This window comes from Macaca fascicularis, chromosome 14, assembly GCF_037993035.2.
Source record: "Macaca fascicularis isolate 582-1 chromosome 14, T2T-MFA8v1.1".
NCBI classification, from domain to species: Eukaryota; Metazoa; Chordata; class Mammalia; order Primates; family Cercopithecidae; genus Macaca; species Macaca fascicularis.
Window position 1 is genome coordinate 119,034,439 of NC_088388.1, and position 7,236 is coordinate 119,041,674.

Consider the following 7,236-nt stretch of genomic DNA (forward strand, 5'->3'; position numbering starts at 1 on the left):
GAATGATTTATATTTCCCTGGGTATATACTCAGTAATGGAATTGCTGGGTCAAATGATAGTTCTGCTTTTAGCTAGAAGAGTAATTTCTAATGCTGCTGTTAGTTAACTTTTCTAGACTCAGACTCCAAACTCTCTCTCCTGTGGTGAGCAACATCTGAAACCTTTGCTCAGTTCCTTCAGCTTCTAGCTGCTGCTTTTTTGCCAAGCTGCCTGGGGTCTCCCTCATGCTTGACAGGTTAGTTTAATAGCTTAGCAATCAACCAAGGATTTGAGCAATTTTACATTAGATTTCAGGGTTCACGCCCTCTGCAGTTCCCTCCCTTTCAGCATTCCCAATTTTCTGATTGCTCTGCCTGATACCTCAAACTAGTAAGTCTGCAGCTTCTGCCACTGAACCCGCCCATGTGGTGTGCCCTCAGAAAAAGGCTGCAAACTCCTAAGCGTCACTCTTTGCAGTTCATTTTTTCATGGGCGGACATCCCTTCAGTTTCTGCCTGCATTTAATCATTCTCCAATGTCTTCAGACAAATGGGTTTTAAAAAATATTTTGTCTAGATTTTACAATTGTTATCTGCTGGTGGTGGCTGCTTAGGGAGAGGAGAAGGAAGGAGGAAGGGTTAGTACAAAAAATCTATTCTTCCATTACTGAAAGCCAGAACTTTATTGTCCCTTTTACACAGTAGGAAACTGAGGCCCAGAGAACCAGCGTGACTGACCCAAAGTCTTGTGGCTAATAATCAACTTTAGTATCCAAGTCTTGCTATCGTTGATTGATGGAGGCAGGTGATCCTCTGATTTTTTCTCTCTTGAAATGCCTCCATCTTCCTCTCTCTTCTCACCCCTCAAACAGATTTACCCTGGATCTTGTGTGAAGTGTGAACACTTTTCTAACTGTCCATTCACAAACTGCACTGGCCGTTTTCTCCAGTTGCCAGTACAACTGATGGGGCATGATGGTGGCTGTTGGCCACACAGATGCTGAGTAAGACCCATGGTAGGAATAGTGATGCCACCAGTAGCACCCTGGCCATAGTGGGCAGTTGATTACCAATTGTACTGGGAAGGCAGAGGGAGGTACTGTAAACAGGATCTTGGGCCATGAGTGTTGAGTTTTTTCCTGAATCTGCTGCATAATCATTAGGAGACCCGATACAATTCTAATTATCACTCTAAACGTCTGTTTCTTAGGTGTGTAGTTGAATGGTAATTCACAGTAGTATGGTATTGTTCTGAAGATCAAACAGAAGAGTATACATGCTTTGTAAACTAAAGTTCACAAATATGAGTCCTCCCAGTTGTTATCAGTGCCTGGTGAGGATGGCGGATGGTGAACCTGGCCACATAGGCACAGCAGTTATTGCCAGCAACTGGGGCAGAGGGAAGCCTCCGGAGTAATTCTCCAAGAGTTAAACTGGGTAGTCAAACCCACACAGGAAGGGTATAGAGGTGGCCCAAGAGACTATTCGTAAATTTGAAGCTGAAAAGATGTGGAAACGTCCAAGTTTAGTCACAGCGACGAGGGTGTACACAGAGAGGCAGGACTGGTCTGTGATCGTAACTGGAAATAAGAAGGCCAAGCGTTTGAGCCCTGTTTGGAGAAGGACTGTGGTCATCAAAAAGTGATTTCGGGCAGAAAGCCAGACAAAGAGAGGGACTGTTTCCATGCGATCCCGCAGTTCCTGGGGGAGCCCTACCGCATATCTGGTGAACAGGGACACTTTAGGCACCAGCGAGGCATGTTCTGTTGGAGGACAGGGAACTTCAGGGGGCCTCCCCAGTGACTTCCGGTGACACTTCACAAGGATGGATGAACCATCATTTGTTCTGAATCCAAGCCCACTGAGGTGCCTGGAGACCTAGTCAGCATCCCAGAGAAGCACCATGTTTGGCAGACCCGCATACTGGACACTCTTTCCATTCATCACAGTCACAGCTAACATGCTTGGCACAGGCACCGTTCTAGCACGTGTGTGTGTCTGCCAAATATTTGTGAGGTTGTCTCGCAACAGCTCTGTGAGAACCTTACATACTACGTTGACGTTAGGCTTTCTTTTTCAGTCTCCTGGAAGTTTGTTTATCAGGAATCAGTTCCCCGAAGACAGACTGCCTCTGATTCTACAGACAGAAGCAAGCTTCCGGGTGTGAAATCAATGAACGAACTACGGATTGTGGCGTCCCCAGCCCCCACATGCACACTTTCGGGGGCTACTCCCTTTTGAGGGCCTGATGTGGGGTCCAGGCAGGCACCCGACTGGACGTCTCTACATTGGCTGTGGACATAGTGGTACTGGTGATGGTCACAGCTTACCCATGATGTGGCACATCTGGTGGGAGCCTCAGGCTGGGAACACCCTGGGGTGGGGAAGGGATCTCTGAGAAGGGAGAGGGTCTGCAAGCCAACAAGTGATGGCCTGGGGCGGCTTCAGGAGTAGGGAGGGGCTGGACCGATGCCCGAATCCCACATATGTGTGTAACGCTTTGGAGTTCGCACTTGTGCGACCATGTTTCACCATCGCCTCCTGGACTTCTCAGCAGTCTCCTGACTGCTCTCCGTAGGGCAACTCCAGCTCACTCCCAAGTCACCCGCCACCCAGCAGCCAGAGGGATCTTTCCGAACATAAATTCCCTCTCGCCACCACCTCCCTCCTTCACACCGTGCCCAACCTAAGTCCCTTCAGGAGAGAGACTCAGGCCTGGAGAGAGACGCTCCAAAGCCCTGCAAAGTCTGGCCCCGCCGCGGCACCCTCAGAGCCCAGCGTGTAGAGGGCGCTTAGTGCGTGAGCGACGGGCGTTCCCCGCAACTCAGCCAAGCGGCATCCGCACACGCCCCTAGCCTAGGAAGCGCATCAGGTGAGCCCGCTCAAGCTGAAACGCTGCACAAGCTATGTCGTCCTCTCCGCCGCGAATGCGGGCAGGATGCTAGCGAAAGACCTGGCAAAGGGGGCGCCGAGGGGGCGCAGTCGGGGCGCTGAGCGGGCGAGGAGGGGACAGGGAGAGGGACGCGGAAGGTACGCGGTCGGGGCGCGGAGTGGGACACGGGGAGCTACCCCAGAGGCGTGTGGATAGGGCGCGGTCGAGGCGCGGAGCCGGAGCGCGCCCCCCGTGTGGCCAGGCCGGTAGGCGCGACGGCCGGGGCCCTGGGGGCGGTGGGAAGCGCGCGGCGCCCGGGCTCTCAGCGTTCCCTGGCCTGCCCCGGCTCGCTCGGCTTTGATGACTGCTTCCGCTCCCCATAAAGGCCTGTTTCATGGCCAACGCCAGCTTGGGCTTTACGTCTGCCCTCGGGCTCCCTGCGGGCGGCAGAGGGCCGTGGTGAAACTCGCCGTCCGGCCAGGCCGTTCTGGCTCTAAAGGGAGGTCCAGGGAGTGCGTGCGGGCGGCGTGCTCAGTGCTGGGCTTTGTGCCGAGCCCTGTTCATTGCATATCCCGGTTTCTGTCCCTGGGTGCGTTTCCCTGGCCCTGGCCCTGGCCACTTCCCCTCTTTGAGCGTGGGCACTGTGTTTATTAGTTCATTTCCCATCCCCACACCAAGCACTGCCTTGCACAGAGCAGGCACTCAGCAAAGGCTTGCGGGATGTGCAGACCAGACCGTTTAATGCTCGCAGGTGCCCTCTGCGGTAGGCATTACTATTTCCAGCATCCTCACGAGGGATCTGGAATCCGCGGGCGTCCCCTGCCCAGGGTCATGCAGCCTGTGGAAGGCAGCAGGGGCCGGGGTGCCGAATGGATCGAATGAGCTTCTCGGGGGATTCCCTGAGCTTGGTGAACGAAGAACCCACCCTGATGGTCAGGCCTAACCCCACTGCCAATAGCAGAGCAGCACTAGGCGGAAATGGGCTGCCTGTGCCTGGCACCGGGAGCGGCAGAGGCAGCCACCCCTGTGGAGGTAGCGCCCGCAGTGCCGAGCTCCTGTGCCTGGGAGGACGCGGGCACTGGGCGACCTGCAGTCGGGCAGAGCTCCCTGGCTTTCTCACAGCGCGGCTCGCAGGAAACAACGCTGTCCCATGGCACAGTGAAGTAAGGAAGGCTATGGCTGCTCTCAGCCAGAGGCGGGTCTGGGGGATGGGGGCCACAGATGCCCCGGGAGCCCCTGGACCCTCTGGAGGGTCGGGCGGGGAAGGGGAGATTTCTGTCTTGACCACACACTTGTAACCCATTCTTGGCACACTGGGGTACCTTGCCCGCAGGTAGTGCTCTGTTCTCGGGGAGAGGGCACAACCTCTAACCCTCTGACCGAGGCTCTCTGCCTCTCACAAGGAGCCCCCAACACACTGGTTTTCCTCACAGCCTGCTCCAACTGCTCATAGGAACCTGGAGCCCCCTTCCCTGCCCCAACTGTCCCTCCGTGGACCCCATTACCCTACTTTCTGTCGAACCCAACTCCCCTATCCTTTATGCAGGCTGTTGGGGGCAATGGTGGTTAGCATAGGCTATGGAGTCAGATGGCCTGGGTTCAAATCCTGGCTCTGCCATGTTCTGAGTGTGTGACCTTGGGCCAGTTTCTTTACTTTCTGCCTCAGTTTTCTCATCTGTAAAATTGAAAGAATGGTGGCATCTATCTCATAGGGCGGCTGTGGGGGTTATAGCAGGCAGACTGCCACAGGCACAATGAATGTCAGCTCTTGTTGCCAACCTCCCCCACACAACACACAGCTTAGTAACTTTACCCTCACCCAACACATAACACCTAGCTTGTCCCTCATAATGAGCTCTCAGCCTAAATCAGTGCCTTCAGCAAACCTGTGGCTCAGGGCAGGTGGTAAGGTAGACAAGAGCCTGGGGAAGACTCTCTGACTCCACAGAGGCAGTGCTGTCTGCAGCTGGGATTTGGCCCAGACGTTTAAGAGCCGAGGACTAAGCAATGCCTGCATTGCCTGCTATGTGCATATGTCCAGCACATAGGACATATGTGCTGTCAGGCCACTGGCCAGTGGGCACCATCCTCTGAGCTGGTCATACGAACACCCTAGGAAAGAGTGCACCCCGTCCTTCATGTTCTATCACTGCTCGGCCTAGCTAGGCCAGGCGCAAGGGCCCAAACCCCACCCTGGAGATGGTGGTTGGAGCAGTGTTTGAGGTCACAGATGGAGGAATGCGACCTCCAGCCCAGTTTCGACTCTGCTCTTTGTCAGTTCAGTCTTGCCCAAGTCACTTGGGTTCTCCAAGCCTATGATCTCCTCTTTAAAACGGAAGGGAGAGCTGAGCATGGCGGTTCATGACTGTAATCCCAGTGCTTTGGGAGGCTGAGACGGGAGGATCGCTTGAGGCCAGGAGTTCAAGACCAGCCTGAGTAACATGATGAGACCCCCATCTCTCCAAAAAAAAAAAAAAAAAGAAAAGAAAAGAAAAAACTTTCGTTGTTTTGTTTTTTTACTTTTGTTTTTAATGAGCAGGGCATGGTGGTGTGTTCCTGTAGTCACGGCTACTCAGGAGGTTGAGGCGGGAGGATCAGTTGAACCCAGGAGTTCAAGACCAGCCTGGGCAACACAGCGGACCCTATCTCTATAAAAATAAACTAAACAAAATGGAAGGGAAACAGTCCATCTCTATACCGGGTGCTTGGTCATGGGGGAAGGAAGGGGAAGAGGCAGAGAAGGAAGCAGGAGAGGCAGCACCAACACCTCTTCCCACCTGTGGGAGGTCCTGCTCTCTCATTGGCTGGAGCTGGGCTTGCCAGAAAGTCCGATGTGGCCAGTCATCTCTCTCTTGCCCCACCTGAGGTGAGCTCTAACTGTACCTTCTCTATCTCAGAAATAAATGTGGCCTTTGGGTGGGGACACTCAACAGTCAACTCCCCTGCTTCCCATGAGGCAGCGGTGCAGAAACCGCGATTCAATCCCTGCTGCACCAGTCCCTTACTAACTAGGTGACACTGGACAAGATGTAGCCTCTCTAGCAGTGGCCAACTTTGTTTGGCTCTTATTACATGCCAGGCCCTTGGGCAAGCACTTGCCCCCATCCCTGCAACAACCCTACGAAGTAGCCCATCTCACAGGCAAGAAAACGGAGGTTCCAAGAGGTCATGAATGGAAGTTGCCACAATCACACAGCTGGCAAGTGGGAGAGCTAGAAGGTAGATGGTGGCGGAGTCTGGGCATTGGCATGTCACCCTCCCAGAGCACTGGGATGGGGAAAGGAGGCCTCTGTGGAAAGTCTGTGTCCTACACAGGTGGGAAATCAACGCTGGTTCTGGGTTTTTTGCCGCATCCCCTGTCGCGGGAAACCAAACTGTGGTTCCTCGATCTCACCACAGGGTGTCTCCACGCCACTGCTGAACCACCCGAGGCCCATGCTACCTTTGGCGCAGCCCTTCCTCCTGTGGGACTGGCTGCAGCCCTCCTGCTCCTGTGTGGCCTGTCTGTGCCTGTCTTTTCTTCAGCGGGGACAGGCTCTGACTCCTCTGGGAAGCGTGAGGGCTGTCACTGACCCACAGCCCCTGCCTTGTGGGGTTCGGCGGAGTGGCGTGGAACAGAAGTGCTGCTTTTCATGTGGCCTCCTATCAGCCTCCCCCAAGTTCCCCCACACTGTCCTGTGTCAGGAGTCACAGTCAGCACCTCAGTCTCCAGGAGTCACGGTGACAGAGCTGTGGGGAGATCCCATGCCCTCCCATGGGGGACCTTGACCTGCCTGGAGAAGGGGGCTCGTGCCACCTGCATGGGGCCCCTCCCGAATCTGACTTGGTAACTGCGGACCTCTGTGTCGCTTCCTCTTCTCCGCAGCCCATGCTGCCGTGAACGTCCCCCTGTGAGAGTTGTTAGAAGGGGGTTAATTACCTCCTTTTGGGAGCTTCAATGAGACCATGTAGGTAAAAAACATCTTGCAAGCTCTTTCTTGCAATAGAAATGTTACTTGCCAAAAATAGGGAAATGGGGGCAAGGTCAAATGACTGTCCCAAAGCCACTCAGCAAGTCAGTGGTGGCCACAGTCTTCCTGATCCCAAGCTAGCGATTCTCCCAAGAAATCACACTTGACTTTGGGGTGGGCCTCCTCTGTGTGAACCTAGTCCAGGACGTTGAAAGGGCACAGAACAAAGATCCTGGGGAGGAGGAGGAAGCTGGGGATGAAGGAGTTAAGGGGGCCTGGAGCCGGGATGGCTGAAGGCTATTAACAGACCAGTATGAGAGGATAAGGCCAGCAAGGGGCCTGGCTTTAATTAGGCCCCCAAGGCCATCTGGAGAACCAGACACTGGAGATGGGTTGGTTTTATGGGGGCAGATGGCATAAATTATAGGGGCATTA

At 54.3% G+C, this 7,236-nt stretch overlaps 1 pseudogene; it reads left to right on the forward strand.

Annotated features, from left to right (window-relative positions):
- Positions 1-1,486: 1,486 nt before the first annotated feature.
- Positions 1,487-4,609, forward strand: LOC102114770 (uncharacterized; annotated as a pseudogene).
- The last annotated feature ends 2,627 nt before the right edge of the window (positions 4,610-7,236 follow it).